The 19,095-nt window shown below is 39.1% G+C and overlaps 1 pseudogene; it reads left to right on the top strand.

Moving 5' to 3' along the window:
* Positions 1 to 8,823: 8,823 nt before the first annotated feature.
* Positions 8,824 to 19,095, top strand: part of LOC101983744 — a 27,306-nt pseudogene continuing 17,034 nt past the window's right edge.

The following is a 19,095-nucleotide window of genomic DNA, read 5'->3' as shown; positions in this document are numbered from 1 at the left end:
CATCTAATCTGCTCACAAAATACATGTTATGTTGTGGGGAGCTACTGGTTGCATTCCGCCACCCAGCTCCCACCACCGGCTAGCTTTACCCAAAATAACAACACACAAACTGTATTCTTTTAAACACTGCTTGGCCCATTAACTCTAGCCCTTACAGGCTAATTCTCATATCCCATCTCTAATAATCTGTGTAGCATCAGTATTACCAGGAAAGATTCAGCATGTCTGACCTGGCGGCTTGCTTCATTGCATCTGCCTGGGAGAGGGGAGCATGGCCTCTGCTCCAGAGAGCAGAGCTGTTGAGTCTGAGCTCACTTCCTCTTCCTCCCAGCATTCTGTTCTGTTTACTCCACCCACCTATGTTCTAACCAATAAAATGAGCCAAGGCAGTTTCTTTATTAGCCAATGACCTTCCTCCATCATTTCCCCTTCTGTTTAAACAAAAAAGGAAGGCTTCAACTTTAACATAGCAAAATTACATATAACAAAACAGTTATCAAGTAAAAATTACAATAATCTTTATCATAAGTAAGGAAAACTATAACTAACTATTCTTAACTCCATCAAAGACTCCAGAAAGATACAATATTACCTAAGCAAACAAGAAATAAGCAACTTTCAAATTCTAGAAATGACAGAGACATCTCCCTGCCTGGACAGTCACCCAAAGTTCCTCCGTACCACTGGGGCATCCATCTTCAGCCTTCAGGCCCATGGTATCCAGCAGACATTTCCATGAAGCAGGAAAATTCAAAGTCAGTTCAGTCACTATCTGTTGCGTCCTGCAGAATGTCTCGCAGACTCCTTCATGAATCAGAAACCCCAAAAGATCATCTCACCTTTAGGCAAGTTCAGTAGTCCTCTCTCTGCGGGTTCTCTGTGTCCAGTTTATGCAATAGTCTAGGCTAGAGCAGTTTCTTGCCCAAATGGCAATCAAACTCCATAAGGTGCCTCTTCGATGCCCATCTTCTTCTTGAAGTAGATTGGTGCTGCCAGGAGTGGACATGTCTCATTGTCATGAAAAGCCCCAAGTTATCGAAACATTTAAAATGCCATATTCTACAATCCTTGAAAAATATGAAGAATACCTATCTAAAATATATATATATGTACATCTAGGAAATCTTAACTAACATGACTACAAGCTTGACTATTATTGATTATCCATTAACAAGCTGTATACATTACATTTTTAAGTGAACTACACAATCACAATACCTTAATCAAGATCAGAAACACATATACATATAGCAAAATTGACCTTAAATTTAAATCACTAAAGCAAAATCCATATCAATGTAAATTATTCATACCTATATCATATCCCTCTTTAAATGTAAAAGAACGTTTATAAACCATATTTGGGAACATGGGCACAATTTTTTCTCTCCAAACTGCTTCCTGCTGAATGGGGGCGTCGTTAATTAGGTCTTTCATGGTATAACCTGTGTGCTAGTTTCATCTCAGTTGGCAGTTGAGTGAAGTAATTTTTTGAGGGTGTTCACAGCAACCCTTCAGGAGGGCATGGTCCATCATACCATATTGGAATAGAAGAAACCCACAGGGTCTGGTCCTCTGTGAAAACAAAAGAAGAAACTCCTTTCCAAAGCATCATGTCCTTAGATCCAAATTTTAAAGTCAAGGTATTTTCAAAATATCTATGTTGGATTAGTTCAGCAGCATTTATAAACAAATATCTTTTAGCAGCTGTTGCTCCTTCCTCAGCATTCAAACAATTCAAACGGAGCATAATAGCATACAGTATCAAAATTCTCTTTGTATTTTCCATCTTTGTGCGCTTTATTTTAACCTCTATTTTGTTTATTTTGAACAAAGGACCTCCACATCTCCTATAATCATCAAACATGCTGTTTTTAATTTACTATCAGATAAAAGATGTTTTGATAAAAATGTTTTATTTCCTTGATATTTTGGTGAAAAGAGGAATGAGCACTTGAAATGTCAAATGTTGGTTTTAAAAATAAAAATAAAAATAATATCTAGGGAATGTAGAACCCACATTTTCCCCTCCATGACTGGATGAATTCAGAGTATCCTGAGAATGTCCTTCAATAATGACAAGGATCTAAATACTGTGGCTGGACTGTACCTTTGGACCCACAAAAGCGATGTAGTCGCCATTAGCTATAAAATCATTTATACTCCATTCCCTCAAGTTTTCCTCACCCCTCCACATCTCCCCTCCTCTGCCCCTTTTATTCTCCTTTCTCCCCTCACCCCTGTGCTCCCAATTTTGTTAGGCAATCTTTTCTTTTTCCAATATCCAGGTGAAACTATATATGTTTTTCTTTGGGTTCACCATATTAAAGATGAAAGTAAGGAAAGAGATATCCTGATTGAGGGAGCCATTATTGGGTAGCAGAAACCTGGCTCTAGAGAAATACCTGGGAATCCACAAAGGAGACCATAAGCAACAGAAGAGAGGGTGCCCAATCTTGACTTGCCTTGTAGTCAGACTGATGAATATCTTAAATATCTTCATGAAACCTTCATTCAGCAACTGATGAAACAGAGACAGAGACATACATCAGAGCACCGGAAGTCCAGTTGAAGAGTGAGAAGAATGAGAATATGAGCAAAGAGGTTAAGACCATGATGGGTTCACCAACTGAAACATTCTTCCTGAGTTAATGGGAGCTCACCATCTCCAGATGGACTGGGAAGGAATAGGCATAGGACCAAACTAGGCCCTCTGTATGGGATTGACAGTTGCATGGCTGAAGCAGCCTAAGGGACAACTGTCAGTGGCACCAGAATTTATTCCTACTGCATGTACTGGCTTGGTGATAACCTAGTCTCTTTGGATGTATACCTTGTTAAGCATAGATATAGTAAGGAGGGCCTTGGACCTTCCATAAAGTAATGTGTTTTACCCTCTCTGAGGATTGGATGGGAGTGGGGTGGGAGGATGTTTGGAGAGAATGGGAGGAGGGGCGGAAGTGGATACTTGGATTGCTATTTTTTAAAAATCTAATAAATTATTAAAAATCATTTATTTTAAAAATGAGGTTAAAGATAATGCCAACAATTTATATTTGACTATATGACATCAAAAATAAGTCACATGTAGTTTGTGAAAAGAAATGAGACTTCTGTCACATTTACTAGGCTTCCACTACCATTTTTATCAGAAGGTCACTGGCTCAGGCATTCTCCCATGGAGGTTGTTGGCTTGAGCCTTTCCTGTAGAATTTTCTGGCTTGGGTCTGCTCTCTAAGCAACCAGTCCCTCATACCTGCTCCTGCACAGGTCACATCCTTGGGCCTGCTCATGTGGAGGATGCTTTTGTTGGATTGTATTTGCCAAATTATCCTGACACTGGCCAGTTGTAGAAACTGTTTCCTGCAAAGTAGAATCTTTCAGAGATTGTCAAAATTGGTTCAGATGAGATATAGCCTAGAATTTATTCACATTCCCAGACACTCTACTCTGCTTTGTCAACTTCTTGTCAAGTGTGATTGAACTTTATAACATTCTTACAGGAACAAATGGAAACTAACAAAGAATAATAGTTAGAATAGTTTGACTATCCACAAAAAAATTGGAATGGGGAAAGTTATGAATCTAGAAGTGGTAGTTACTTCCACTTCTGCAAAATGCACAAACATTATTGAATGCACATACACACACATGAAAAATGCAAACATGCAAATCACATATTAATTTTGCACCCTCCATACCTCAAGGAACATTTAAATAGGAACTATTTCTCCTTCTTGAACCCTTGCTTGTATTTCTCTGTGTAGTCTTTTGGTCTTTCAATTGTTCACATTAGCATGTCTATTGTTGCCTTTACTCAGTTCCTGTTCAGACACTCATGATTATGAGACATTACAGGTGTGACTTATAAGACACACAATCTCACAGTAAACCCATTGATCCACCTGCTTAATTTTAGCACTTGAAAAGCTTAGTTTAAAGGAGAGCTTGAGTTCTAAGACAGCCTGTATTCAAGAATGAAGAAAAGACTGGGCCTGCTAATTCAATTAATCTCAAAATTAGGCAGGCAGATCTTGGTGAGTTTGAGGCTAACCTGTTATACAAAGTGTAATCCCATCAACTAGGGCATGTCGAAGCCTTCAAGACTAGCTTACAAATAGTTGCAGTGTTGTGAAGTTAATGCTGCTGAGTAGTGGAGCTTTAGGGATTTTGTTTTTAATCTGAAGGCTTTTTGGGAAATAGGAAAAAACACACTCCTGCTTGATAGTTACATCTATCTTTTTCTCATGTTGGTTTCCATTGTGCTCTAATATTCATGCTGTTCTTTTTTTTCAGTTTATATATCCCCACCAAATATATAAGGCAATAAAAGGTTTTTAATTATCCAAGAACACCTGCAGCCTTCATTTCAGGCTGCAGAGTCAAATTATCTTCTGTATTCTACACTAGTCAGAACTTAGTTTCACAATTTGATGTCAGAAATGGGTCTAAGAATGTAATCACTGCAAGCTAGCAATAATTGTGTTGTCTTTGTATTTACAACCAATACAGGCAGGTCAGCTGTTGTGACCTTGTAATAGCAAGGCATCTTGGTCAATCTAAAGCTCTTCTGAAGTTTGTTTCATGTAATGGTGTAAAGCAAACCCATTACTTCAATTCTCAGCATAAAGATTAAAGGAATTTGAGCCTGTCTGGACTCAACCATTTTCCTAAAACATAAATCTTTGATGTGATTAAAGAATCTTCTTAGTAGAACTTAATAGGAACTACCTGTGTCAAAAATTAGACAGCATCTTTCTGATAATTTACACGTAAATATGCTCAGTAGATCAAGATGTATTCATGAGATAAACACATACAATACAATGATATGGAATTCCCCATGGCTGTTCTTGCAAATGTGAAAATATAGACAGAAGCAAACAATATTTGGAGTCAGTGATCTCACATCTATGCTTAATGAGGTTCACCCATCAGATAATTATTCATCTAGTAGGTTGACACCTGAATAATAATTGCCACCTGCTACGCATCTGGTGTGTCTAATAGCTAAAAGGAACAAAATAACTGCATTTTAAAAGCTCCCCTGAAGAGAACTTAAGAGAGATAAGACAATGGAACAAGTTTGTTTCCAGTCAGTGAACTGCTGAATAGAGGTTCAATTCCTTGCTATCCCTTTATTCAGTTAGCAAACCCTTTAGTAGTGCATCAAAGCACACCTGCATGAGACTGGGTGTGTGGTGCAAATCAGATCAAATGTTTGTCTCTGGCACCCTGTTGAGGTCACTGCCTGCTCTGTCCTTCCTGCTACATTCATGTTACAGGCTAAGACTGTACTATTGAAAGTAGATAAAATTGCTAAACAAAGTCTTTATTAGAGCTTATGCTAAGAGAGCATTTTTAATATTATCATTAGTAAGAAATAAATTTAAAGTTATATTGAATTTCATAAATACATTCCAACATTATCTGTTGATTTATTAAGAATCTGTTGTTTCACAAGAATAACAAAACTGGGAAACACTGCCAGTTGAGTAAAGATTTGAAGGCGAAAAGTCATTATAATATAAATAAAAGGATCAATAAGAGAAAAATCATGCCTGGTATTAAAAACCTAGACAACTACTCAGGATTAGTGAAGTCATAGTTGTAGGAGAGTATTTATAATCATTTTATTAAGACAGCATAATCCATAACTACATTATAAATATTTGCCCTTATACCCAAAAGTGTACTCCTCACCCCTAATCTTTTTGCAACCCATGACCATGACAAAACACTATAACCGATTAATATGTAATAATGCAGTCTTGTGCCAATGGATACATCTGTAAAACTGCTAATTCCCTGGAAACATGGGAATCACTAAGAAAGAGGTGGTGGGAAAATTATAAGGGTCATGGAATAGGAGGTGTGCAATGAGATTGTATTTCCTAGAAATATCAGAAGTTATGTGGAGATGGTGCTTTTGTTTCCTGGCCTCCCAGTCTCAAATAATAACACGGAAACTATATTAATTACTGCAATGTTTGACCAATAGCTTAGGTATATTTCTAGCTAATTCCTATTTATTAAATTAAACATTTCTATTCATCTGTGTACCTCCACAAGACTGTAGACTACTGGTAAGATTCTTGCTGGTGGTTGGTACCTTTCTACTTTGGCAGCTACGTGGCATCTCTTCGACTCTGCCTACTTTCTATATCACTATACAGATTTCCCACTTGATTTTACTCTACTAAGCCAGTGGCAAAACAGCTTCTTTAATAACCAATAGTAATTAAACATATTCATAGCATACAGAGAGGAATCTCATATTGCGTATTCATAATTGATAATAATTCTTTTTGTCTCAGTGGCTCTAATTTTGCCTTCACCAGACACCATTCCAGATTCCACTGTGCCTTTTCTGCTTCGAGTGGTCGAAACTGAATCATCAGACACCTGGTTGGCGTCTTCTCTGATCTGTTTGTGCATAAAATGCTTTTGAGGAATCCTTTTCAAGAAGTTCCGCTTTGATGTCACTTTCTTTGCCATGCTGGAAAATGGCCTTCCTGCACATGTGCTCCACCAGGCAAGTTCCGCTTTACTTGGTGAGTTCCCCCTTTTAAACTGCGTGTGGGTAGGGTTTTTGGATGACCCATTTGTTTTTCGGGATTTTGTTGAAGACTCAGCAAGGCCAAAAGCCACACACACACACACACACACACACACACACACACACACACACACACGGCATCTGGATGCTTCACCTGGGAAATTGATCTGCTCATCCTGCCAAGACAGTCAGGCTGAATCTTCCGCATCACAGCAAAAAGCTTTGGGATTCTCACATTTAACAACTAATGGTAAATACTGCTTCTAAGACTGATGTTCTCCAAGTTCAAGGAGAGAACTTAGTGTTGCCTGCTAGGTAAAAACTTTCTTGTTTTTTTGCTCATCTGGTCCTCCCAGATCTGTCTAAAGGCATTTAACAACTCAAGGTACTGTTCTTTAGCAGGCTTCATAGTCCAGGATTAACAGTTTTCAATCTTCAGAAGTTCAGAGTTCCCAATTTCTTTTATTAGTCCTTCTAACCTAAAGTAATAGCCTTTTGCTATAACACCAAGATATAAAATCTGTTCCAGTTCTCTTACAAATTCCTGGAAAAGTTCTATTGCTACATCAAATTCAGGTCTAGTAAAAGCCATGGTTTTTAATTTTTAATTTTTAACCCTAGCCATATTCTGCAGGTTACTCCTGCTGCCTAAGTCAATACCAAACCACAAAGCACTCCCAGGACAACATCAAAAGCACCTGTGCCAGTTCCTGGGACTTCACTGTTGGTACCAGCTCTCCTGGTTCAAGGACACCTGCTAACTCTTCTGGATCAAGGATACCCACCAACTAATATCTGGTTTCATCTGCTATTATGTCTCATTTGGGCCAATAATAGCAATATTTTTTTTTCTCCTAGACATGTGCCTTCTTATCTTCCTTGAGAAACAGATACGTGGCATCTCCAGAAGGACAGTGAACAAGATGACTTTCCAGGCATACCTCCCACTGAGCATGAACCCACCAAATTTCAGCTCTCCCCTCTCCCACATAGTCCCATGCCCGCAGGAAGTAGCCAGACTTGAATCTACACTCTTTTTTCTACGAGAGCCTAAGATGTTGGTCATAATTATCATCTCAACTTCCTGTCACCCCTATATTCAAGCAGTCTGGAATGTTAAGTCAGGAAGGAAACCCCAGCCCATGGCATCCATCCCAGCCCCCTGGCCTGGAAGCTGCATTGATCTGGACTCCAAATCCCAGCATGGCACTCCCACAGGGTATTTAAGTGGGCTCCCAGAGGAAGAACACATTGACCCAGCCCAGGTCAATGTTACCCACATCACTCCGAAGACTGGCAGCTACTCATCAGGCACTGTGGGACACGCAGTTGCAGAGGTTTGGGCAGCTGGGCCACAGGTCCAGCAGGCAGGCGGAAGGGAGGGGACGCCAGCTGCAGGTGGCGCGCAGCGCTCCACTGGGCTGCACAGAGATACTCGGGCTGTGCCAGGGACAGCGCTGCAACAAAGGACTTGCGCTGCCGCAATCTGTGCCTGCCGCACCTCACTGAGCTTATGCTGCAACTCCAGGTCTGCCCACAAGTTCACAGCGACAACTGCAAGCCTTCCCCACTTCTCGCCAGCCACCCACTCCGCTGCTGACGGCCAGGGGCAATCGCACTTGCCTGTTGGAGCAACAGGTTTCTTTTCTTGGAGTACTCCCGCCCCCCTCCCCTGGGTCGCCTTGTCCCTCCTTCTGTTTGCACAGCTGGACTCCACTGTGACTCACCCAGGGCTGGATGCTGCTCGCCCTGTGCCCAGATATCAGACCCCTGCCTTGCAGGGCCCCGCAGTTGGACCCGCCCCCAGACTCCACCCTGTATGCGAGGGGGCACTGACACCCTCGTCCTGATCGCTTGCAGCTCAGGATCGCCCATTCCCTGCTCTCCACCCGTCCTCGCGTGGGCCAGTTGCCCTGTGGCCTGAGTACTTCCCCCACCACATGTGTGACAAGGAATTATTCTATCCACAAAACACAGTGGGCTGTGCAAGATAGTTAACCACCTAGTGTCCAGGAGGAAGAAAAAGTGCCTCCTGGACGATAATAGAGTAAGCGACTGGCTGCAAGGGCAAGTGCTATTGAAATGCACATCTCTGCTGATTTAGAAAAGGTCTTTGTTTGGTTTGGATGGCAGGGTAAGGAACCATTGTGCTGTGTCTTTAAGAACAGACTAACATTATGGGATGAGAACTTGTCACTCAGGCATCATTAGCCAATCAGGTCCTCCAGGTAACTTGCCCGTCAGAAATAGTGGAGGGCCTTTCCGGTTCCGGCTTGGCAGGGAAGTGGAAGTGGAGCCAGCCCTGTGCGCGGTTCCACTAAAACTCCTCAAGGGACCTGTGTGGAGCGCTTGGGAAAGCTAGGAAACCGCGACATGGTGAGTGAGGGGCTGCTGTCCCTGGACTGGGAGGAGCAGACGGTGAGGTGCGGGAACCTGTGTTGGTTCATCTCCAGATCTGCCTGGGAAACTGCAACCAGATTCCCCATCCTTTCAAGTTCCATGCCATGCCTGCAACTCCCTGAATAGGGCAGGCCCCTGAATAACTTGGCACTGTGGGCTGAATCTGCTCAGAGCATTGGGAGCAGGGAGCTGTGTGAAGAAACCTCTTTCTAGGCAACATCATTATGCTTTTAGTGCGTTTATGGAAAGCAGGTTGCCAAACTCATGGAGGTCTAGTTTCTCTATTATCTTCTAGATGTTCAGCACTGTGCATTTTACCTTTATGTGTGAGGTCCATTTACTGTTAATTTTGTGGAGGTTGTAAAATCATCCATATGTTGGGTAGCCCTCCACTTCTACGCCGTGATGTAGAAGAGTGGAATTGGTAATACAAAAGATTTACCAAAAATTAGGAAATACTAAGTCTCAAAAAGCAGAATTTAACTGATGGAAGACTGCCTCAAAACCCCTCAAAATATACGTGTATGCTGACCAGGCATGTTAGAGATTAGGATGCTAGGATGTACATTTGTTCAACAGGATTTTTCAGACTTTTGGCTCTAAGCCTTTACAAAGAAGCCTTCCCTGGTTTACAACCAGGCAGTAGTAATGATTACCTAAGACTCCTTGTGTAGCATTGTTTGATTGGCCTTCCCTTGAATTTGTACTCCTGCAGGAGAGTTTCTGCTGACTTCATTAAAGTTGTTCATTTCCTTCCATTTCCCCTGGAAGTTGGATACAATATTCTATTCTTCTTAAGAAACTTATTTGGCATGGAACTTATCATGTGTAAGAAATATCCACCATAGCTTTTATCTTTTCTATTTCTTCTTTCTTCGGGTTTTCAACACAGGGTTTCTCTGTAGCATTGGAACATGTCCTGGAACTAGTTCTTATAGACCATGCTGGCTTCAGACTCACAGAGATCTGCCTGCCTCTGCCTCTAGAGTGCTGGAATTAAAGGCCTGTGCCACCACTGCTCAGCTGCTTTTATCTTCTCTACCTTCTACTTGCCTTATGTTTCTCATCCACTGTGACCTTCACCACAGGATCCTGTCACTGTTTCATGCCACAGGTGTACTTAAGAAAGTGTTCTGGAAATATCTTTGCTGTCTAACCTTCCCATCTGCCTGAGTGGCTAGACCTACAACTTGCCTATCTCTTTTGAAGTGTTCAAAGTCTACATCGAGCATGAACCTAAAAGACACATAAGGATGACAGCACATGTGGAATGTAAAATTAAGGTTTTTCTTTGTTAATTCCCTGTGTGTGAAGTGATTTCTCAGAGGGAAGGCATATTAATTCTAGAACTGTTGTTTTCCATCTTGTTGGAAAAACTGTGTCTGAGACAAGGTCTCTTAGGTTGACTTGGGTGGCCTTGATTCCAGTCTGTTGTACTCCAGAGAACGGCCATGTTGTCCTCTATATTTCACCTTCAAAATTCTTAAATTATGTAACTGTAGCATCTATCTCAGTTTTAAAATAATTTGTTAGAGTCATTTAGTCAACTATCCAGTGCAGTCAGAGAAAAAGGATCCACATATGGAACATTGCTTCTGTCTTCTGACCAAAATAGGAGGAAGAATTTACTCTGTACATTACAGGGGAAACAGGGTAAGCAACCAGCTCCTGGACTCACCATTATGATAAAGGACTTGATTGTGGTCAGGGAAGTGTTTCTGTAATTTCCCAGCATGTTTTAATTCATGTCATATGAATGAACACAGATCAGTGTAGGTGTACAGTTTGGTAAGGTTATCTTGTGCCAATGAATACTGAAGGTGTAATTAAGCAGAGATCCTATGCAGATATTTTAGTCCTGCTTGATACAGTTATGTGAGCACAGAGGTTTGAGAAACAGTCTATTGAATTTAACTCTATGTTTCAGGTTACAGATCTCAGCAGACAACGTAGATGTACGGGCCAAATCAGTCTATCTCTTATTAATGACTTTCCCTCTACTAGGGAAAGTCCTACTGTTTTTCAAAGATAGTACACCTAAGCTTTTTAATCTTAAAAATACAACATTTTTTATCATTTTAAAAATCATTTTTGGTATCAGTTTTAAATATTTTCTTTAAGTGCATTACTGTCCTTATCTCTGTTTCTCTTCACCAATGTTTCTATGTCATTAATAGCTTCAGTCCTTTTCTCTCGATTCATGTTATTGATTCTTGTGTAAAGCAGTGTCTTTTATAGCTTAAGTTTGTCTCATGTTTTATAACTGAGAATTGTTTTGAACACCTAACCTTGCCTCTTCTGCCCAGTGCTGAAAAAACACTCCTTATAGACTGGGCCTTCACTAGCCAATGGGATGGAAAATTAGACCAGTTCATAGGTGACCTTCAGTCTCTCTGTCTATATTTCACCTTCAAAATTCTTAAATTATTCTTAAAGTCTCTCTGTCTTTTTTTTGGGCGGGGGGGGGACTTAAATATGACGTGTTATCAAATTGAGTCATTGAAAACTTCGAAGCTGGTCCCAAAAGAGTGCAGAAATGGAGAGGAAGGTAGGAGGGTGAGAGCTTTCCCACTTCAATAGTCATTGAGATTAGTAATGTGAATTACATAGTCAATTTGAAATGCTTCATAAATGTCCTGATTGGCCATTTCTTAAGGTATACAGACAAGTGCAATCAAAAATCTGTGTAAAAGACTGACATAATCATGAAAACAATTGCTATAGTTACAGTAGTTCAACCAAAATAAAAGATCTGGCAAAATGTTGTGACCCTGCCTAACAAGTCTGTTATTTTTCTTGTTTAAGATGTGCATCTTTAGAGAAAAGGTCTGAGAACTCTTTGATATGCTCTAATTCCTTGTCAGAAACACATTGCTATAAAGTCTGTTTCAACATTTCAAAATTAATTTTGAGATTATAACTCTATCATATCCATATTCTCTTTCCTGCCTCCAAGATTACCATGACCCCTCATTGTCTTCATGGCCTCTTTTTCTTTAATAACAGTTGACTGTGACCTGTGTTTATCAGCAGGAGTTTCCAAATATGTGGCAGTGGGTTGGCTGAACTAGACATTGCATATGTAATGTGTTGTGCACAAAAAGAACCATGTGATTTGGATAGGAAACAGGATGTGTTCAGGAGAGTAGAAGATAAGGTTCTGTCTATTGCACTGAAAGGACAAAGCTAGAACTGTGTTGCCTGAGTCATTTGATCATGGCTCACCCAGGAGGGGAGTGCTAGTTCTGAGGCATATCTGGGAGGCTCTAACCCATGAGGAACTTTGGTGAATCTGAGCAATCAGGATTACTAGTGACACATAGTTTTTGTGTTCTTTCTGGGATTTAGTATGCTTCTGCTGTAGTGAATAATAAAGACAACAAGCTATGCCTTGGTGAGTATGGCATGCTAAGAGCAGGTCTCCTCTGCTGTCATTTCTGCTGGGTATTCGATGGACCATGAGGCAGACTGAATATGTGGTTTCTTGGAGAGTGGTCCTTGTCCTCTGAGCCTCCCTATGTATGGATTTCCTGGGAAGTGGGAGAATCTGCAGCCCTGGAATGGGAGGATATGATGCTTGTAGTAACTCTGTCTAGTGTGCACACATGAGCACTGCTGTTTGTATGCAGAGGGGAGACAAATTGGAAATCTGAAGGTCTGGTTTATAGAAGTTCTGAATATGGCATTCCACTCTTAGGTTTGTCTCATAAATGATAGAAGTAGTTTAGAAACTGTTAGAAAGATGGTGATGGGATCATCAGCAATACATGACTAGAATACTATTAACTTTCTCTTTCCACCAGCCACAGTGGTGTAATTCAGTGAAGTTTAGTTCCAGAGGACAAAAGGAGTTTCTGATCTGTGAGATTTCTCAGGTGTGCATGGTGTTGGGCAGGTAGTAGGTCATAATCCAAATTTTGTGTCATAAATCTTGTTTGCAAGAGGTAGATTTTAAATTATTCTTCTATGTTGTTTGGAATTGGACAACAGTGTTGTGGGGAGGAACTGCATTTTCCTTAAACAACACGGAAGTATACAGGGCTGCAGAACCTTAGCAAGTGATCACCTTCATTTGCAGAGAGAGGTCTCGAACATGGGGTTTCTGTCTATGGAAGAAATGTTAGTAGCTAGAGGGGCCAGAAACAATTTAAAGGGCACTTTGTGCTAATTTTGTGAAAGTATGAAGTCTTTATTTAATGTATGTACTAATAGGATCATAGATACATTGGGGTCAAAATCACACTATTCCTTGCTAAGTTTCCTTTGGTTTTCTGATTAAAAGTTAACAATATTTTTATGTCTTTGTTCTTGCCTTTTTTGCTATACCCCTTTATTCTTTCATAAGTATTGTATACATTTTTAATTGTTATATTTTTGTGGTAAGTATAGAAGTCATATTATATCAATCTGTGTACTACTTTCTTATAATTCCTTTGAGCATTCTGAGTGTTTCCACTGTGAATGTAGATTTGTAATTGACTTCCCTGCTATAAATTGTTGGGCACTGTCATTTTATTGAATTCATATTATGGCGCAAATTTACCATATACAGTACCTTAATTTTACTGCAACATGCTCACAGGGATCATTTATTCACTTCTTTATTTATTTAGGCTGTCTTGTTCTTGCTGTTGTTAAACTGAGAAAGACTTTTTGTTTATTAGACAGAAGGTATTATGGGTCTTGGTATGTGACACAGCACATATTCTTTTGTGGGATGACCTGAGTTCCATTACCTACAATCAAATTGTGAGGCTTTTCTGTTTTTACTATTCCAGATCCAGGGGATCTGAAATCCTTTTTTGTATGTCACTCATAAGTATATTCTCAGTCATGTACAAACATGAAAAAAATAGCGGCAAACTTGTTTTCAAAAGTGTTTGCGACTTATGAAGCAAATAGAGTTACCTTTGGTGTGCACTGCTTCTTTAAATATCAGTTTTCTTGTATTTTGTTTTAAACAGTTTTCATTTTCTCAGTTTGATGCAGACTTACAGGGCTGTCATTCATCATAGGAAACAAAGTAGTGTCAAAGTGATCCTAACAGACATCCTTTTCTTTGTCATAAGAGCATAAGATTGTTTTAGTAGCCAAAACTATTTTCTACACAATTAAAACTTGAGAAAGCCTCAAGTGAATCTCCTGTTTTGGTGGAACAGCCCTGCTCACCCAACGCATTTACTTAAATTGGTTAAATAGAGAATTGGAGTGTATAGGATGAGAGCTGTTATGTAATTCCTTGGAGTTTGATTTTGATTAGAATCTTGTAGTTCTTATTTAAGGGACCTTAAAATATATTTGTAGGGCTATCCTAGTATTTTATTTTATTAGTGACGCCATCTCTGTTGTTCATTTTATTAATAATTATCTAATTATATTGCTCATTTTTTGAAATATTATCGTCTTTCGCCAATTTTTTATTCAGCAGTTTTCTTATTAGTTCCTTGAATATTTGTTGGTTTGGGAAGTTTCTGTGTAGAAATAGGTTTCTATTTTTGGTCTTCAATACTTGCCTCTTCCCATTACCTGTCCTATCTGTGCTTTATAGTTGCTGCTATCTTCATGTTTGTGTTTTTGTTGTTAAAGTGATTGATATGATTAGTAGATTATCTTCGGACCTTTAAAGCCTTCTAATATATTATTATCACTTTTTCTTAATTAACCTCAGCTTTCAATATGACAATGCCTAGATTTATCTGAGGAAACGTCAACTGAGAGTGTGCCTAGATCAGAAAATGTGGTAACCTGGAAGATGGGATTGGTGAGAGTAATGATAGACAGTGGTGGTCAAGGTCAAAGGGTTATAGTGTACAATAGGCTCTATAGGGAACCACAGAGTTGACCTGGCCTATCTACCCTGAGAGATGTGTGTCAAAAAAATTTTACATGAATATCCATGGCTCCTTGGACAGAATGTGCTTTCCAGTTCCTGAAACATTGATACATTCCCTCAGGTAGTGAAGCACTAAGGCTAATTTGTGTTTCATTTAGTGGTCATGGAATCATAGAAGTTTAATAGGACAGTTGTCCTTAGACATTTATTTTGTGTACCCTGTATGACTTGCAGACTTCATTTTATAATGGCAACTAAACTGTATTTATCCAGGAAATTAACATTATCTTCTGTTTCTGATAAAAACAATAAAAAATCTGATTGCTCTCCGTAAAACAGTCATAGCATCCTCTTGCTGTGGTGACTTCAGCTCAAGCCTGAGATTATTCCTCTGGGCCCCATCAGTTGATTGGTAAGTGAGCACAGATGCTATGAAGACATCAAGAAAAATTTAGCGAAAGGTCATTTGTGTGATATTTTGGCCCCAAATCCTTCGTTTTCTCTCCATGACCTAAGAAAGTGAGTAAGGCACTATTAAAAAAGTAACAGTCTGATTTCTTAGACCAAATATTTCTTCTGTTGGATGGTTATTACTGATGACACATTTGCATCAACAGGGAAAAGGAAACAAGGAGAAAGAAATGAAAAGTGTAGTTGAAATTTTCTCTCCCACCTGCCAATTTTTGAGTAACCACTCAGAGGCTTATATTAATTATAAATATTTGGCCAATGGTTGAGACTATTACTGGCTAGCTTTGCCCTGGTTCCTGGCTTATTTCCTTACATCTTGCTTCTCTGGTAGCTCTTGGTGTCCCCATTACTCTGCAATCTTTCTCTCTGTATCTCTGGTAGATTTTTTTTTCTACCTAGCTATATTCTGCACTGCGATAAACCAAAAGAGTTTTATTCATTAACCATACAAAGCAACACATACTCACAAAATACAAAATACCCCACATCAGAAAAATCTTCATTTTTTTGAGAAAAACATCATTAAGTAGTTTCAGATGGCAGTACAATGCTAAAAAGATTCAGGGATTGTCAAGGATTTTAGCTCCATTAAAGGGAGGACCCATGATCTACATTTGAAGCCTAAGAAGGTGTCCCATCCAGCTTAGTCCTTATTTTATGGAAGGAGTACACAAAGTAATTCCTTGTCCCAGCAGCAACATCATACAGAGCACCAAATTTGGTCTAGGCTTGGTAGTGCCCATTATGTTTTGGCAGGAAAACATATGTTGTTCTGATTCTGGAAACAGGAAAGCTCTAAAATGTAAAGGTCATGGATTCTTCTTCTGTGATCACTATTTTACCCATGTATGTTTGGCAGAGTCAGAGCCCTAGGGAAGACATTGTGAGAGTTCATTGCATGAAGCTTTTGTGCATTTGAGACCACAGGGTATTGAGATACCCAAGCAATGAGACATCTGCCATGGAGAGCTGCATATGGGGAGTAGAACTTGCAAGAGTAAAATATATGAGAACTTACAGGGTGTTGTGTGATATGTTGGTCATATTTTGATTATAAAGCTTGCTTGGAGTCAGAGAAAGGAAATAACTATTCGCTGACAAAAAACTTCCATAGAGTTTACAATACTGCGGAAAGATAAGAGACATAAAGTAGCAAGGTGGAGCTGTTAGAGGACATTGACCTTTTGTGGATGGAGGAATGGAAGAGGTTTGAGCCATGGGTGACTGTTCCACTGCTTCTCTTAATCTTTCAGGTTCTTTCCCCTGATATCAGAATCCCTGTATTTTCTTGAAGAAGATTCATTAGTTAACACTTTATCTGGCACCCTAGAAGACATGCTTAATAAACATCAAGGGGTAGTTAAAATACCCAGAGATTGATTACACTGTAGCTTATTTACTTGAAATATTTCAAATGCTAATGAAAAGGAAATGACAGCTGCAAGGAAAGTTAAAAGTTATACCCATTCATTTTTATTTAGACAAAGGGGGAAATCTCGTGAAATATTGTTTGAAGTGTTACATTCAGTTATACTGCAGAATATTTGTTTAATGATACAAGAATATGTTGCATTCTTTTATGTTGCATTTATTTAATTCTATGAAGCTGTGTTACTTTGCCTGCCTAAAATACCTGATTTGTCTAATAAAGATCTGGATGGCCAATAGCTAAGCAGGAGAGGGATATGTAAGGCTTCCATGCAGAGAGAATAAATAGAAGGTGAAAGAGAGAAGAATTGACGAGGAAGAAGAGGATAGGAGGGCATCCAGGACACAGCTACACAGCCAGCTATAAAATAAGAAGTAAAATATTTATAATAGAGAAAGATGAAAGATAATAGGTGAAATGCTGATGAGATAATTTAAGAAAAGCTGTATAGAAAGAAATCAAGCTCAGCCTGGGTATCCATAGGTAAGAATAAGTCTCTTTTTGATTTATATGGGAACTGGGTGGTGAGCCTCCAAAAGAGCAAGGAAGAAAAAAAAAACCTACAGAATAGAGCATCCATTGGGCATGTGCTCTCCAAAATAGTATAGTAGCAACCTGAGGATAGATGTATTCCCATCTATGGTATTTCTGAGGAACTACCATTTTGATTTTCATAGTAACTATAAAAGTAAGTTTGTAAAAGTTATTTTCCATACAAGAACCAAAGTGATGTAATTGAAATGTTCCTCAGCTCATGCCACTCTACACTCTAAAATTTAAGAATTTTTCAGTGACTTGAAATTCTTAGGCCTGCTCATATCTAAATACCCAAGTTGAAAGGCCCATAAACCCCTGCTGCTCCAGATCCAGGGAATTTGACATCCTCTTGCCCTGTATGTCACCTGTATATACATGGAAGGCATTCTCTCTCACACAAAAAAAGATATACAAAATGTGGGGATGGAATTGTTTTCAAAAGTTCTTGTGACTCATAAAACAATAAGAGCAAAACACTTTGCTTTAGGTGTACAATATAAATTATGTACTTTTTTTTCTTTAAAAGTCTGCTATCTTGCTTTAGGCTTGGAAAAGTTTTTATTTCCTTACTCCACTGCAGACTTATAGGCAATCATCTGTCACAAGAAACAAAATGATGCCTAAGTGATCTTAACAAATATTTTTAAAAAAAATATAAATGAATGACATTCTGTTAGTAATCAAAACTGTTTTGTACAAAGATAAAGCATCAAAAGTCTTCCAGTGACTCTCCAGTTGTGATGGAACAGCTCTTCTTGCCCAACCCATTTTCTGTTATTGGAAAAAGTCACAATGTAGTGCACAGAAAAGGTCCTAACTAGTGTTTTCTTCTGGTTTAATTTTTATTAGAATCTTGTTGTTCTTATTTTAGTGACCATATGTTTATAGGTCTGTCTTTGTGTTTTGTTTTGCCAGTGGTGTTATCTATGTTGCTGGTTTTGTTATCAATCTATGTTTTATTATCATTAAGTTTATTGTTGTTTCTCTAAAAAATGATGTATCTTCACCATTTTTATCCAGAAAATTTACTATTATGATGTTATGAGTTTTGTGGATTTGTTGGCTTTAGAAGTTTCTGTGGAAAGTCAGTTCTAGTTTTCTCTTTTCTTGATCTTAGAGGCTCGCTTCTCCTCATTGCTTGGTATATCTATGTTTTCCTGTTGTTGCTATCTTCATGTTTGTGTTTTTGTTGCTTAAGAGGTTGATATGGTTAATATGTTGGCTTAGTGTTTTTAAAAACATTCTCATATTTTATGGTCTCTGTCAATATGATGTAGCCGAGAGTAATTTGAGGGAGCATCAATTGAGGTTTTGACCCAATCAGAACTGCTAGTTACTATTTAAAAAAAGTGTGTTGATTGATGATTGGTGTGGGAAGCCTTTTCCATTGACGTTCCATTTCCCTAAGCAAGTAGGCCTGAGGTGGACAAGAGAGCTAGCTGAGTCCGAGACAGTAATTAAGCAAGAGAGAAAGCCAGAAAACAATGTTTTCCTTGATTTTTGCCTTAAATTTCTAGCTTGAGTTTTTATCCTAAGCTCCCAGTTGTGGGATGTGATCTGGTAATATCAGTCAAATAAATCTCTTCACTACCTGAGATGCTTTTGGATAAAGAGTCTAATCACAGCAATAAAGAAGCAAATTGGGTCAAAATATAGTTCACCAAAAGTGATTTTGTTGCTGGGTAGAATGTGGGAATGTTCTCTTTTGGAGGAATGTGAAAGATATTAGGTCTTTAACCAGGTGATGGTGGCTCACGCCTTTAATCCCAGCACTCAGGAGGCAGAGGCAGGCGGATCTCTGTGAGTTCGAGACGAGCCTGTTCTACAGAGCTAGCTCCAGGACAGACTCCAAAGCCACAGAGAAAC

This window comes from Microtus ochrogaster, assembly GCF_000317375.1.
Source record: "Microtus ochrogaster isolate Prairie Vole_2 chromosome 14 unlocalized genomic scaffold, MicOch1.0 chr14_random_3, whole genome shotgun sequence".
NCBI classification, from domain to species: domain Eukaryota; kingdom Metazoa; phylum Chordata; class Mammalia; order Rodentia; family Cricetidae; genus Microtus; species Microtus ochrogaster.
The sequence above is the reverse complement of the archived record's forward strand: the minus strand, read 5'-3'. Positions and strand labels throughout refer to the sequence as shown.